The sequence below is a fragment of the Carassius gibelio genome, chromosome A7 (assembly GCF_023724105.1).
Source record: "Carassius gibelio isolate Cgi1373 ecotype wild population from Czech Republic chromosome A7, carGib1.2-hapl.c, whole genome shotgun sequence".
In the NCBI taxonomy this organism is placed as follows: domain Eukaryota; kingdom Metazoa; phylum Chordata; class Actinopteri; order Cypriniformes; family Cyprinidae; genus Carassius; species Carassius gibelio.
In genome coordinates, this window is record NC_068377.1 from 27,941,418 (window position 1) to 27,957,821 (window position 16,404).

The window sequence follows — 16,404 nt, forward strand, 5'->3', positions numbered from 1 at the left end:
GTTTCTCTCTCTCTGCTCTCTCCCCTATATGCTAGAGCTTCTGTACGACTCTACGAGAGAGAGCTCCTCTCTTCTCCGCAATTCCCCCGTCTGAGAAAACAAATGTAGTGTTTGAGTCACTGATCAGTGGTGTAATTGAGTTTAACACTCTTTTTCTCCAGGAAAAAAAGAGTCTTTGAAATGAGGAGGTCGAATTACCTCTCCAGTCAGGCAATAAATAAGTCAAACAAGGTAAGGGCTCCTGCCAGCATATTTTAGTGCAGAATTCAATTAATAAAAAAATAAGAGATGCTCGGTACTTCAGTTAGCTATTAGATGCACGTCCTTTCCCATGATGCTTTCATTCTGCATGAGGCAATCAGGCTGGAGGACACCACTGATGGAGGACAGCTTTAAAGAAATCCTGCAATCGTGGGGTTGGGGGGGGGGGGGGGGGCTTGGCGAAATTACAGGTCACATGACCAGCGCAGGCAAGTCAGAGGGTGAGATTATTGTTGCTCTTTCTATGCCCTCTCGCAAAAAAATATTTTGGACTGCTTTAACTTTCCTAGTAAGGAAGAAAATTGTTTTATTATTATTATTTTATTTTATTTTTGTGCAGAAGAAAGTCATGCACATTTGGAACAACGAAAGTATAGGAACATTTCAGAATCCTCGTTTTTGGGTAAAGTATTGCTTTAAAGGAACATTATACATTTGCACATAGTGACTATAAGGTCTAAAGGCATATTATACATATTTTTTCCATTTTATAGCCCATATATGGAACAGTTTCCATTGATTTTAGCACGTTCCGTGACGCACATCAAGTGTGTACCTGAGGGCTGTTGAACAATGTATACAATTAGAAAGTAAGTTGGGACGCACACAAAAAAGCACATACACGAACCCACACAGCAACACACCCAACTGGCTACAATGTTGCCCTTGTGACATAATGCTCCTTGCACAGTGGATTTTAGGAAAAGAATCCATCTTTTCCTATCCTACATATCCAGCAATAACAACTGATATCACAGGTCCAGCATTTTCTCAACAAGTGGGGGGGGGGGGTAAAAGAAACACTGTTAAATGGTTATTATATTCCGATCATGTCCAATGAACCTATTACAATATGGTACAGACATGAAACCAGAAGAATCTTGAGGAACATTGAGGAACCCCGATGCTCAAAACAACAGACAGTTGAAAAGCTAGCAAAAAGAGAGAGAGAGAGAGAGAGAGAGAGAGAAGGAAACTGAGAAGAAAATAAAAAATCTACCACTGCGACCATGTTTATGAGATCTATTTCTGTTATGAGAAACAGTCTTTCCCTGCAAGAATGAATGTGTGTCAAACGCAGGTCCCGGGATTCTAGCGAGATGCGAAGCTCCCCTGGTGTTGAGACACACATGCTCTTCAGCTCTGTTGGTCGATAATGGCGACACGAGGATAACGTTATCAGCACTAGTAGGCGCGACAGGTGGGTCACATGAAAGTTCTTTAATTTTCTCTTGCTGGCGGGACACATGGTTCATATTATTCTCTAGAAAAGCTGACAACGCTCCAATGAAAATATCAGGAGGCTTCCACCACCACTACTGTTCGCCACACACTATTTTCAAATGTATCTTAGATTATGTAGCAATGTAAATATTCCCTCCTTACAGGGCTTCGAAGGGTAAATTCGGAGGGAAGCTGACATGTAAATAAATAAATGTGGGGATTTGAGGAGGCATGTGGGAAGGTGTTTAAGTGTAGGGGGGCGATGTGAATACAACACGACAAGCTAAACACACGATTGACTCCTGCACTTTCTGTTTCAGCTTTCTGCACGGTCAAATAGATTAGCACTCACAAGGCGAAGAACTCAAAGATATGTAGATAACTAGAACATACATACTAGCCTTCATCTGAAGCATCTGCACTATACTGCTGTTTATATGGCATATGTGTGACTGCTGTTTATATGGCATGTGTGCATGCATTCTGAAAGAATCCCCATCTGAATGGAATACGGTCCAAGTCGTTGCGGTACTGGTTTCTATTTGTGCAGCGCACAACAACACAGGCGTGAATTTTTTGAAGTGGGGTGAAAATACGACTCTTTTCTTAAGTCTGTGAAAAGGCAGCGAGATAAGCAGCATTTAGCCATAAATTTCAGAGTCGGCCCTAAGCTTTTTTATGTATAGCTCGCAGAGCGCAAAACCATGCCCTGCTGAAATCAAAAGCGGTAATAGTCAGGTTAGCCACTGTCATTCTAAGAGGGAAGTCGGTTGTGAAATTGTCAAATTGTGAGGCTCTCGCTGTCTATTTCACAGCCTACATTTTATGAACGCTTGCTGAAATGATTTATAAAATAGAGGCTATCACATGGCAGCCAGTGTTTGAGGCTCACAGAGGTGAGGGGAGAAAAGGCTCAAGCAATCCTAATCTGCCTGCTGAAGATGGCCGCTAATAATACGCTCCTTTATCTCCTTTGCTTAAACAGTGCATACCTTGACGTTCACAAAAATGTGTGATACTCATCGAGCTCTCCAAGCGCAACAGAGTGGAGAGAAAGCGAGAGAAAGCGAGAGCGAGAGAGAGAGAGAGGGCAAGAAAGCAAAAGAGAGGACAAGGCCTTGCCATTTACCCCTTTCACATTCCTCACAGATTCAAGTCCAATTTGCTCTGAAAGTCGTCTGCATTAAGCCTGACTGATAGAATATGAAAACAAGAGTCAAACTCGGTCCACCCTTCCCTTGATTTCTCCTTTTCATAATCAGAGGCTGTTATACTGTGGCCATACAGAAGTAAATCTCTTCAAACTAGAGAGGGGAAGAAATTCACCCTTGATATATTCAGTTTCACCCTCTGCATGCATTAATAAATTAATAAAAGGGGTCTAATTGTGGCCTGAATATACAATATATAAAACATATAATCTAGAATCTAAAAACTGTGCAGCCCCAGTGACAAGCTGCTTTTTAAAACAGCATTTTTTTAATAAATAAGTATCCTATTGTACTTTTACCTCCGAAACAACTGTATAAAATATATTTCAAATATCTACTCTAGTGGATAGCACTGCATCAGAGGGTTAAGCGAGAGAGATTAATGGGCCGATATCTGTATGCATGTTTTCTGCCCAATAGCTAGAGCTGAAAAGGCCCAGATGAAATCTTTGCGGTAAAGATGATATCATAGCGTTGTGGTTGTACAGCAGTCTGGCAGACACATACCTCACTCTAGAGAATGAGAGAAGAAAAACAAATCTCTTAATAATGTTTCTCCTCGCCTTTCCCATTTGAATATTCATCCTGTTTCCACATCCCCAGAAACTCTTCTAATCAGAGTCACTTCCCCTTTAATCACTGGTGCTGTAATTATGATTTGATAAAGCATTTTTAGTGCACTCTTCAGTGTCACTCACATATCTATGCTTGGAATACCGTATTAAGAGCTGTCAGCCCTTAAGAGGAGCACTTCCCAAACAGTGCTGATCCAAATATGGCAAACGCGCCCATCGGCTCTAATTGAAATTATTACAGGTTTGAACATGCTAAAGCTACAGCTAATGTTTCCCCTGAAAGTGAGCGAGTCGATGCGAAAGCAATGAGTCTAGCAGACTCAGCTAAGATTCCTCTACTTTCCTCCGATGTGCAGTAATTGTTTAAACCTGAGTGGAAATGGCTGAGTGCCTTTTCTCGCCATATGCCAAAAAAAAAAAAAATCACCCTATATTGCACTTTCCTATTCTGCTTCTCACTTTCTAACTCCATCCAACACGAGGATTGAAGGAAAAGCCTCTCTGGTTTCATGTTCATCTTGGAAGAGCAAGCGTTCAAGGATGATCTTTGACCACAAGTTGATAATGATGACGATTTAATTAGAAGCCTCTCTCTGGTCTGGAGCCGGCCCAAACTCCTCCACCCTACAGATGGAATAAATAGCAACAGTGAAGAAGAGTAGGGCCATCTTTTGCTCCTTTCTTCTACCACTCCCTCCCTCCCCCCCTCACAACTTCTCTTTCTTGTCATCTAAGTACCACCTCCAATCAGAGGCAGAAAGCATTCTTCCCCTATGACACTGCACCGCAAGTCGTTTGTGAGCCATCATCGCTCAAGCTTGCATTCCCTTCCTGCGCATGCGCCTCAACGCTCTCCAACTACCAACATGTGGTGCACTGAAATATTAATATAATGCTTAAATAACATTCTAATAGTGGAAGCTGCTAAAACAGGTCTAGGAGGAGAGGAGTGGTTTCAAGGTAACGGCAGGAGCAGCTCTGGGCTGCAGAACCAAATGGAGCAAGGCAAAAAGGACCTGGCTCTGGGACGACTAGGTGTTGTGGAGAAAACATTTGCATCCTGGCAGGCCCCAGGGGTTCAGTTTAGCCCTGTGTCATAGTTTCGGTTTCTTTCCTGCTAGAGAAACAACTTGTGCTATGAATGAGCTCTTTTCAACGGCAGGCCCATGACGGAGTGCCGCAAGATGACATGTCTGCCAGGGGAGAGGGTGGTGGGGCTATAAACCTGCCAGCCTCTTTCCTTATTCCAGCTTCTTGTAGAGATTGTATGTTCCTGAAGGCTGGCCTATACGATGAGTGATTCAGAGTGATTTTGTGTGTGCCAGTGTGGGAATGCTGATAGATGGCAAGAAGCTCCATGGAAATGCATGTGAAGCAAAACCGCAAGATTTTCTAAATTGTTTAATAGATTTCTGCCATATATATTATATATTATATAGTATATATACAGTTCACTTATTAAGCTTGACTTAGCTTTAGTTATAGACAGCTCTCTGACACAGCCTTTGACATCGCAACTACTTGTAAGAAAAATTAGGGCTTAAAATATGTTCATAGCCCTTCCTGCCCAAAGATTTAACATGACAAACTAATGAAATGAGGGTCATTTTTTCAAATTCAATTTCAATTTGGTTCCCACTCCTCTGCAAGAAACTATTCACTTTTTCCAGCCTCATGTTTTTACACTGGAGTGGTTAATATATCCTGGCAAAGCCAAAAAGACAAAGAGCGAAAGAGAAAAAAAACGTAACTTTGGATACACTGCAGGATTAAACTGCAGCCACACTAAGTTAAGGCATACGAAATTGCTTCAGTTCAATTTATTACGTTCAAATGACCTTTTTGCCCTATACAAATGATCATGTCAGAGTTCACTAAGCGTGGAGCAGAAGATGAAACGTGTATGAACGGAGTTGAATAGATTACGAAATCTAGTGTGACTGAGCTCATATTACTTTGTTAAGATTTCTTTATTAAGGTGTAGTGACAGTATCAAAATCTCCACAAAAAATTTTTTGTGGTACAAATTTCCTTACCACGTGGATTTCTACTGAAATAACTGTAAATTTGACTGCACTTTGACTGCACCTTAAGCTTGTGGAGCCGTGACCCCATGAACCCTGACCTCTACAGGATCTTCTGAAACCTCCTTCACACCATCCAGCTCTGAGCAGAGACCCCCAGCTCCACAGCCACATCTCTGAATTAAGACATCATGACATCATTAGCTGCTGCGTGCCTTCACATGGAGACCACTCAGACAAGCAGCTCTCTAAACTATAAAGGCAAGAATGGCAGATCATGCTAACATGCCACACACACACACACTCGCTCTCATCACATTAGCTGCTGTCACCACTTGACCCGCATTCAAAAACTGTTCATGGACATATCCATAACGGTAGTCAAGTGCTTTCTCTCAATTTGTCGGTTTGCTGCTGCACTAGATCTTTTTCCACTGACATTCAGGTAGTAGTGCCTTTCACTTCTACAGAAAAAAAAAGACAAGAGAGAAGGAGATTGGTGTGTGTGTGTGTGTGTGTGAGAGAGAGAGAGAGAGAGAGAGAGAGAACACTTGCGGCTTGGTCTGCTGAAGCCATTTTCTTGTGACGCACATGTACACGGATGGCAGAAAGCCTTTAAAACAGTAAGCGGGTGCACATAATCATGGAATAAGGAAACAAAAGGGGCTGGTTTCAGAAATACTTCAGTTTGACTACTGTTAGACACACAGCCACAGCATTCTTCTCCTCTCCTTACCAATCCTCCTTTGTCACTTTAATTTGCTTCTGGCTTTATGCATCTTGAGTTTCCATACATACACACAAAAAAACTGTGGGTGATGTGATTTTGGAGTCTACGATTTCCATACAAATTTCCAGACTTTCAAATGTCCTACCAACTAGCAGAATGAGTCTGCAATCAGCTACCAGCTTCAGCATTTCACATTCTAGAAGATTCTCATCACACAAACCAGAGCCTAAGGTGATTACAGCAGCATTTAAGAAGACAGCAACAGGCTCTTTTTCACAAAACAGAAAAATTCACGAGAATTCAAAGGCCCTTTTTTCTTGAGAGGAACTCTGCTCTGAACTTCAGAGTGTTTATTTCTTTTACACAGTTCTTAATTCATATATATATCCATGTTGTGATAGAATATAGAATATTAAAGAATAAAAAATAAAATGTTAAAAAAAAAGCACGTGTACTATAAAAGTAAGGTAGAGTTCAGTATGACAGCTTGATCTTACTTGTTCACATCTGAGCTAATGGCAGAGTGTTCTGCTGAAAGCAGCACAGATCCCTTAGTAATGTTAAATGTAGCATCTTAGGTTAATTATCAACTTTTTCTACCGTAAATGACTGGGATTATCATAAATATTGTGCAACACCTAGCGCTCAATAAGGGCCTGATTCCCTTAATCTGTGTTCGACAATTTAGCTAATAATATCATAATATGAAATTTACGATCTGAACAAAAAAAAAAAATTTTGTTTTCAGGGCAGCATTTTTGGACTGAGTCTTTTAAAGAGTTAAGTGATAACACTAGAATAAAAAGACACTGAATTTGGTGATTAGTGAAGTTTCGGATATTACTAGGAATTACTAGGTCTCAATTATAACAATTTAACGCTTTTTAAATGTACTCATCAATAATTGTCAATCACATCCCAAAAACATGATAAAACCATAACCTGTCCTTAGAGTTCCTTTTATTAATAATAAAAAATGAACAAGAAGCCTTTGCAAGATCATAGAACTTTACAGTTATTTTTTACGATGCCTATACACATCACACAGCATCTGCAAGACCTTTCAGCATCTTCAACAGTGAATTCCTTCAAAAAAAAAAAAAATGTATAAAATAAATAAATATAATATCAAACCCACCAACTGATCTGCCATTCAGCAATATTTCAGCAATGTTTGAGGATGAAAAGGGTGAAGGGAAAATGCAAGGGCATTCGCGAGCAGAGAATAACTAGTCCTAAACACAGAGTCCATATCAAAAGATTTATACTCATTATTTATTCATGCACCAATTAAAGGTTAAACACGTGCCAAAGCCTGTGTGTCAGAGAGCAGCTGTAGTGAGCGAGAGAGAGAGAGAGAGAGAGAGAGAGAGAGAGAGAGGAGGCAACAACGAGAAGGTTAAGAAAAATGCAAACTAACTTTGTCTTGAAATGCTTTTGGCCAGGAGACAAGCTCTCCGCAAAAGAGCACGGACTGGCATAAACATTTGTACAAAATTATAAGTGCATTTTGAGATGCATGCAGGAGTCAACCGCCTGCACACTGTTCCCCTCGCTCACTCTCTCCCAGCAAACCCTCCACCCCAGAGCGCGTGTGTGTATACGAGCTCCAAACCACCGCATTTTAATTACTGCCAGCAAGCACAGCAAACCCCTTTGAAATGGAAATGGACCCAGAATCTTCCACTGCACCGCAGAAATCTTCTTCTGACTGATGAAACAAAAAACAATACGCTACACCAGAGCCCAGACCTGATCATGCTGATTATAACCACCAATAAAGCCAGTGTCAACAACCTCACCATCTCAGAGATCCCTAGCATTAAACCTACATATTCATGTGTACTTATAAAAGAGCTATAGGAGAGAGAACAGAGGGAACGTATTCAATAATGCTGAAGGATTATCACACACCTAATTTCACACAATACCAAGTTTAAAATAATTTGGCAAATTAAGAGAAATTCTGTGAGAAAATGAGGGGGAAAAAAGTGTTTAGCAATATTTCAGAGTGAATAGCTTCCGTGTCTCCACTTTATTGTGCAGCAACAGGCCGTAGGTGAACATATGCTTTCAGTAGTGGGCAAAAGGTGTGCCCTTCATTTACAAAGAGTGTCCAAGACATCAGAGACGTCTTCAATTTTATATTCCCATGTGAGTGCAACCTCTAGACCTGAGGTTGCAAAGGGGCAGAAAGCATAAAACACTGTAAGAAAAAAAGGGTTTTTCAGCAAGGACTGTCACTGAAAGACACGGCCATCTGTATTGGCATTTCACAAGGCCTCCTGAGCTATAGCTTCTCTATTTTTTTTTCAGGCGCAAGACTGCAGTTTAGGCGTGTTGTTAAGCCACAGATAAGTACAGGTTGGATAATTTATACATGCGCTGGAGGAAAGAAATACTTAAGTCCTAATGTTAAAGGCCTTCACAAGACTACAAATCTATTTATTTACTATCTGTCACTTGATTGTTACAGCTCTGATTAGATTTCGGCGTGTCCAGGGTCAGCATTCCTGCCTATGTAAATCATTCAATCATAAAAATCATACTGGAAGCCCTGGGGATCTGGAGCAGCTGTCAGTGTGCCATCTTCATTGATGACAATGGATCTGTCGTTCAGTAGGAATGCAGCGGATGGCTGCGAGAAAAACCACATGTACTGCATGCACTCCAACATCGACGTGCGTGTAAACGCAACCAGTTACGAAAGCGATGCTTTCAAAAAGAAAATAAATTCATGCCTTATGTTCTGTCATTCAACACCTGTAAACCACCTTTACTTGTGTCGTCCTTATCTCGCTAATTAGTAGCCTAAACTTACTATGATTAAAAGTGCAGCAAAGCTTCAATAACACATTCCAGAAACTTGAGAGATTCTGCCACAAAAGGGGGGTGAAAAAAGCTTTCTAATAAACATGTTGCCATCGGTTTTGATCATTGTTGAAATATTCCACAGCAAATTAGCTAACACTTATAAAGACAGATGTCACAACATGTGCTGCCACGTTTCCTTCTCATGCATTCCTTCCCCTACGGCTGGCGTGCTGCTTACCTTTACCAGGCCTGCTGTTGTTTACCAGCGGTGTTGTTTATCATTAGGATTCTGCTGGCACTGTTCTAACCCATCCAATACAAGATAGAGTCAGATATTCGAGACTTACACCGGAGCATCTTCCACTACCTCAACATGCTCCTTTCCGCTGAATACTAAACCGGCCTGCACACTAGTACATTTCAAAAATGAAGACTAACTTTAAAAAAGGAGTATAATAAAATTAATGATATGAAAAATCTTTTTGAAAAAAAAAAAATAGAATGTGTGTGATAAGAACGAGATTGTTCATAAATACACTGTGTGAGTTGAAAAAAAAAGAAACCCTACACTTCTTATCTCACTGTATCGTCAAGATATATATCCACTTAAGAGGCATAAGGATAATTTAAACATTAAAGATGTATTGCTTTATAAAAAGAAACAATGAGTAAAGTAAATTAGTTAAACAAAACTGTTCATAATAAAACATTCGCGATAAAATTGTATAAATGACAGAGCTGTTTAAAGCCACTGAAAACAGATTACAACTCAAAACTGATGGTATAGGGAAATCTGAGACAATATTTCACAAGTACTAAAACATATGGCAGACAACCTCTGGAATCAACTGACTGTGACACATGAAAGAGAATAATTCAAATTTCATTTACTGTCCAGATTTAAGAACTGAATAATGCATTCGACTGAAGCCAGTTTGCAATTAATGTCTCCAAAGAAGCAATCACAAGTCCCTTAATAACAGAGATAAACATACTAAACTATAGTTATGCAGCTGCACTTACAATAAACTGAATGCAGAGAAAAGCAATTATCTCATTCAAAAAATTAAGAAATGATCATTTATGATATGAAATACAGAGTACCAAATAAAGTGGTGTGACTTGTATTATGTACTTAAAAAAATCAGAAGAACCCACAAAACACATTCCATAAGAGGAAAACGTTTTAGCAAAAATCTTGAATGCATTTAAAGATTAAATTAAATGCATTTTGGTGGCTTGAAATTACAACTGTCTCTGAATAAAATATAATACTGAGACTCTGTTGCAGAGTCAACTTATATTTAGAGATAAATTGATTAGCCTATTAATTTTTTAAATGCTAAATATCATCACTGTATATAATCTTAAACTAAAATTAATCTAGATGAGTTGTTAGAATCAAAAAAAGTAAAAAAATAAAGTCAAATGCAAGCTAACTTCACACACTTCACGTGTTAAAATACATGTTCCAGCTGTCAAGTCTCAATACATTAGATCTGTTCAAATTCAAGCGAGGCATCGCAGAACAGAAAACGTTCCAAATCTCTGAACTTACTGGCACCATAAGCGTTCGTCTGCGATCTGCCGGATCCAGCTAGGAAATGCTCTTTGCTTGCACAAAACCACAAGTTCCTCCCCAAATCCACGGACAGAAAGTCCTGAAGGAAAAAAAAGACAAACAGAGAACGTCATTATCTCAAACGCTCTAATCTCAGAGAAAATGAAACTGCGTTATGTCGTTATGAAATCGCACATAAACCTTCATTCACTTCATTTAAGTCCACATTCGGGGAAATCCAGAATGTGCACCGACAATAGGGTTGAATGAAAATAGAGTTTAAACTTTAAACATAGCGATCGATGAAGTTAAACAAAAAGAAGAATATTAATTTACACGGGTGCGTACATTTGTGTTGTGTGTTAATAATAAAAGAGAATGGATTTTTATACTTTCAAATGGCACGTTTAATTGATTTTTTTACATTTGGTTGAATTAATAAAGGTGGATAACGGTTTGTCTTTTCAATGCATGACTTTAGAAGAAGCAGGCTAAATAAACGCAAGGGATAGGCAACAGACACCTTTTCTCAAAGGCATTGAATATTCTCTATTGGCAGAAGTCTCTATTGAGTGCAGCAGATCCCTGTATAGCAATCAGGACAATGTGCTGAACTGGCAGTCTAATTATAAATGTTCCAATGGACTCCAGTGCCATCTTACCTTATGAGGGAACAGCTAACAGCAACTGCTCAAAACAAAATGCCATTACGGGCTCAACTTCACCCCAACAGAGGGACAAGCCAAGGGGATTGTTTTTCAGACAGCCCCCTCTCACTTAAGACAAGAATGTATTATTAGACACCCGGTTATTCTTACAGACTGGACACGATTTTAGGAGAGAAAATCTAGCAAAGTTAAGCTGTGTTTAATAAAGGTGTCAGGTTGCGTCCAGCTGCGCGAGAACAACAAAGCTTTTGTGTTTCTACTTTGAGGTTTAAAAAGCAAAAAAAGGAGTTCAGTGTTGGGCTTTCTAGCTCCGGGAAAGTGTTTAACAATAAGCAGTTTTATGTTTTAATTGTTGCAATATTTTAAACGTCCCTTTTGACGTGTCTGAAGTGCTTCAGGAGTTTTCAAAGACCTTTCAGTTCCGTCATACGTCGGTGTGTTGTGTTATGCTCCGTATTAAAATATTATCGCATCTCGTGCAGCAGTCGAAAAGAGCTTATCTGGGTCTTTGAGGGTCTACTTTTGGGAAACACCCATGAGATGATGGCCTATCTGTGTCCCACAGACTGAATTCACACACATTGCGCTCCATTTGTCCTCTCAATACCTCATCGGAAATCTCAAAAGCATCATGTAGCACAAAACTTAAAAAACAAAGGTAGAATAAGCATAAACATTAATTCAAAACCTATAAATCGTATAATGGGAAATAACATAAACGCTGAATTATTTTGCTGGAATTATTTTGAATATAAATTCACGGTAAGTGTCATTTAAAACAACTCTCTGATTTTGTTGTTTAAAGTTTTTTTTTTCTCATGGTTTTAAAATAATAATAATAATAATAATAACTATAAATAGGCCTACGTAAACAAAGGCAGAAAAGTGCTGTAATCGCTCAATAAAATATCACACATTCTGGTAAAATTAATAAACTCGTAACAATTCCCGGAGGGCACTTACTTTCAGTCTGAATGTGTTTCAAGGCACCGGTGTTTTTTTTTTTTTTTTTTTTTTACAAGCTAGGAGACTAAATTGAGTCTGCTTGTCCACGGTGCTTATGCTATTTTATCTAAGTGTATCAGCTTTGGATGCGTAATACATTTTAATTTATTGCTTATGCATTCTGCAAAGATCAATATGCCTGACCTCGAGCGAAAGTTGAGAAACAATACCCAAGCTCGCATAAGAACAATTTTGCCTTTAACATTTTTTTTTTATTTAAATTACCTCTCTCACAGACTTGAGATGTCTCCGATCCTAAAGACACAAGCATTTTTTTATAGGCTACCAGAGAGAAAGTTAAAGCGACGGATTATTGTCAGCAGTACTGTACCTTCAGCAGCGCTTCTCCCGTTATTGTCAATGAATAGTACCGCTCTGTGGACAGAAGTGAAATTACCTCCTGTGCAGAAAACTTAGCCGCCGTCCGGTGACAACTACAGGCTATCTATTACTCTGAGATAAAACTTATTAAATTGCACCGCATCAAGAGTAACAATCATACAGACATTGTTAGTATTCAGCCCTGCGTAGTATAATTATTGTTTCCGTCGGCGCGCGCTTTTGTGAATAAGCTACAGTAGCTACACTAGTTGAACTGCGGACAGTGAAGTACAGACAAAACATCATAACTGCTGGGATAACGTTCAAGAACCACTTGGATAATGTCTGTTGAACTTTTTTCCTGAAAGTCGTCAAGGTTTTTACAGTTTTTTCGTGAAGACAACATTCCTCGGTTTAGGCTACGGAGGAGGCTATATCACGCGGCACTCTTCGCTGAAAATTACCGTTAAGACATCAATCCTGCACAAGCCAAACGTTTCAAATATTTTGGACAATTCATGTAAAGTTTCTGTAATGAAAACGCAAATATAGCCACAAAACAGCTGCAGTGTTACGACGCAAAACGACGATAAACACAACATGACGAGGATATATGAAATCACGGACCACAGGTTACCAATGCTAAAAGTTTACCTTGATGTGAGCAGGGTCAAACAAGCTCTCGTCTCCGCCGTATCCCGTTACTGGTGTTCAGACAGGTTACAAATAGTGTACACTGATGTGTACAAGCAGATAAAAGAAAGAAAAGATCAACTGAAGTGTATCGCTTCCACTGACCGAAGAGGGAATCCCGCTTTGGTTGTAAGAAGTTGAACTGTCAAAACTGCTGAGTGCAGTTATAGGTATATTTATCTCGTTTACACTCTCTAAGGTTACTCTAAAACAGAAGCGACAGAAGACGATGGTTACTGCTGTCAATCTTGGCAATCAATGCAAGCGGCCATGTCGCAAGTATTCAAAGCATTTCCCGTCGTGCAACATCAGAAAGTGAGTGGCCAGGGCATTGATCTGAGGAAAGAGGCAGGGCTCCCCTCCCAGACAACACATGAGAGAGAGAGAGAGAGAGAGAGAGAGAGAGAGAGAGACTTTAACGGGGTGGGGTAGAAGAGTGGAGATTGTGGAAGGGAAAACATCAGGAGCCACATCTGAGTTATAGCCTATAGTATAGTAGATATAGGGTGCGAATATATAAAATATCAATGAAGTCCTAATTCATATTTACATTATGTAAAATTTCGCATAAAAAGCAACACTAATATTTGCGAATGTTCATGCGTCATTGGTTAAAGTTATATATTGTCTTATTTAAAAGTTAGCTTTGTGTGCATTTGAAAAAGTCATAGGCTACTTAGTGCTGATAAGGTAAAAAAAAAAAGATAAAAAAAAGATAAAAACCTAACTAACTTTTTTTTTGTAAGCAAACTCTATAAAATATGCACATTTTTTCACTGAATTAAGCTGAAGCTGCTCAAGAAGTCTCTCATTAAATTTGGGACACTAATGGGACAATGAAGGGACAAATGAAGTTGAAAATATACAGATGGGGATTTTACTTTGTTTTGCGTTACTCTAGCCTACTACTTTTGTGGATAACATATCGAACAAAGTTTAAGTGACGGCAAGCCTCTTTCATTTTATTTAGAGTTGGGTAGCCTATAGACTGCAGAAATCAGTCAGTAGCATTATATCAGTAGCATATATATTTATATATATATATATATATATATATATATATATATATATATATGGTCATACAGACAAATAATATTGTTGAAAAATGGTTAGTGTAGTTTCGCAAAAAGAATGCTTTCTGCGTCTATTTATCCAACGCGCCTTCGTCTTAAAAAATTGTAAAAAAAAAAAATTGTTTTTCTCACCTGGAGCGATTATTGAAGTTAGTCTTGTGCCAGTAACTAAAGGCCATTTCAGGTCATTGTACAAGCGAATACAGAAGAATCCTGACTGTCGAAACAGCACCATGTGTAGTAGAATACGATAGCAAATTATTTGATTGATATATTGATGAATTAGCCTACAGATACTGGGCATCCTGAGCACCATTTATACTCTTCACCTCTTGACTCCCTAGAACTATTTGAGAAACTGTATCATAAATGCAAAAAAATAATAATAATAAAAATAAAGATTTGTTTTTACACAATATGTACAATTGTATTACAAATCAGTTTCACTAGTCATAGATTTCGAATTTTGAAATGTTCACAAATGTTTTATAGTGTCTTAACTTGATTTACTCGTGTAATAAAGTATTGTTCGAAAAAAAAAGATTTAGTTAACTTAACTTATGCTGAAAAACGGTTTCCTTCACACTGGTAGCCTATATAAATATTTAACAAGCTACCAGTTAAGTGCATGAGCAAAATCCCCTCACTACGGAGACATTCCTCTCCAAAAAAGAAAAAAGAAAAAAAGAAAAGAAAAGAAAGAAAAGAAATTATGTTTTATACGATCCACTATATAATTCTATTTTATTGAGTTTTATCAAGACAATGCTCGCTCTTTAAACTGTTCAGTTCAGGTCAGACGAGTTTAGGTATTTGATACAGCGCACTTTAGGAATGCAGTTTAGACAGACTATGAATAAAAAAAAAAATAATAATAATAATAATAATAATAATAAAAAAACTGACAAACATATGCAGAGATCGGAAAACATTCAGTCCGATTCAAAAAATATAAGACACGCAATAAAAGTCAGCTGTTAAAAATAATAGTAAATAATCACATGTATAAAAGCCTAATTGTGAGATGTCGCGTTTTTAAAATATAATTGCATGCATCATGTTTTAAATGCATATTTATTTTGTAATTAAAAAACAATACGAAAGAAAACAATAGATTCATAATACGATGTTGTACTTACGATGATAAGAGCAGATGCAGAAGAAAATGCTGTTTGTTAACTGAAGAGTCACACTGGGCTAAGAGAGGGAGAGAGAGGGAGAGAGGGAGGAAGGAAGAGTGCGATAGAGAGAGAGAGAGAGAGAGAGAGAGAGAGGATTAAGGATGTAGAGGGCATGCCAGAATAGATATCCTTTCACAACATCTCATCACATCTGTTCTGGCTCTTGTCTGTCTTTCATTTTCACATTCCCTTTTTTCCTGAGAAAAATCCTATCCACGCGTCACATCTTCATCCCCGGATACACCAAAGAGAAGATTAATTATTGAAACAAAGCATTGCCTTCAAGGCAATAACTCCAATGCACTGAAACTGTTCTCTTCTACAGCCTGTTCCAGCTGACACCGAAAGTACTTCCAAAATACTGTAAAACAATTTCTAAGTCAAAAGTCTCTTTAAACGCCACAATTTCAAACAGTGATAATTATTAGCCTTCGTTTTTTATTATTTTTTTCCCCTTTTTAATTCGTTCGGCTGTTCGAAATTTCAAATGAATATATAAAGGTGCAGACCAAATTTCTGACTGGTTCAGAGACATAAAATGTCGATGTTCTCACACAAGCTGAGAAATGTAAGCAGGCATTTTAAAAACTGTCACTGCGTTAACACTTGCAGCCAACACGCTTTTAAGACAAGTGTTTCTCTGAAAGTAAACACATTTGTGTCTCAAAACCAACTGAACCGCGTGACTACACCGCATTTTTAGTATTTATGTGTATTCTAGGAAGGCGCTCATACATTTTTGAGAAACCACCACAGAAATTTAGTTAATGTCTGGTAATAATTTTTTAATCATTCAATTTTAAAACGTATGTTGATGGTTGGAAATTTGTAGCAAATATTAAGTATCGAAAGGAAGGTCTTTATCCGGACAGAGTTGCAGTGAATAGGCTAACGCAGGAGAGCTCGTGCAGGTATAGCATCAGGTAAATGCCGCTCATCGATGATGTGCAGGACTAATGCGCCACCTATTGGTTACTCGAGAAAAAGCACATCTCAATGCAGTGATTTTGTCAAGCAGGACATGTTCTAAAATCAACCCTATATATGTGTATAATTTTAAGCT

The 16,404-nt window shown here is 38.5% G+C and overlaps 1 protein-coding gene across 6 annotated transcripts in view; it reads right to left on the reverse strand.

The window, feature by feature from the left end:
- LOC128017041 (transcription factor SOX-6-like) overlaps positions 1 to 13,382 on the reverse strand; it is a 152,558-nt gene extending 139,176 nt beyond the window's left edge. For 5 of the 6 annotated variants that reach the window (XM_052602111.1, XM_052602110.1, XM_052602106.1 and 2 more), the window contains exons 1-2: positions 13,049 to 13,382; positions 10,398 to 10,500 (exon numbers count right to left, since the gene is read on the reverse strand). The gene's annotated coding sequence lies outside the window, so the exon portion shown is untranslated. Of the gene's footprint in view, positions 1 to 10,397; positions 10,501 to 12,404; positions 12,440 to 13,048 lie in introns of those variants that run through there. The other variant, XM_052602104.1, reaches the window with a different exon arrangement.
- Positions 13,383 to 16,404: the final 3,022 nt, after the last annotated feature.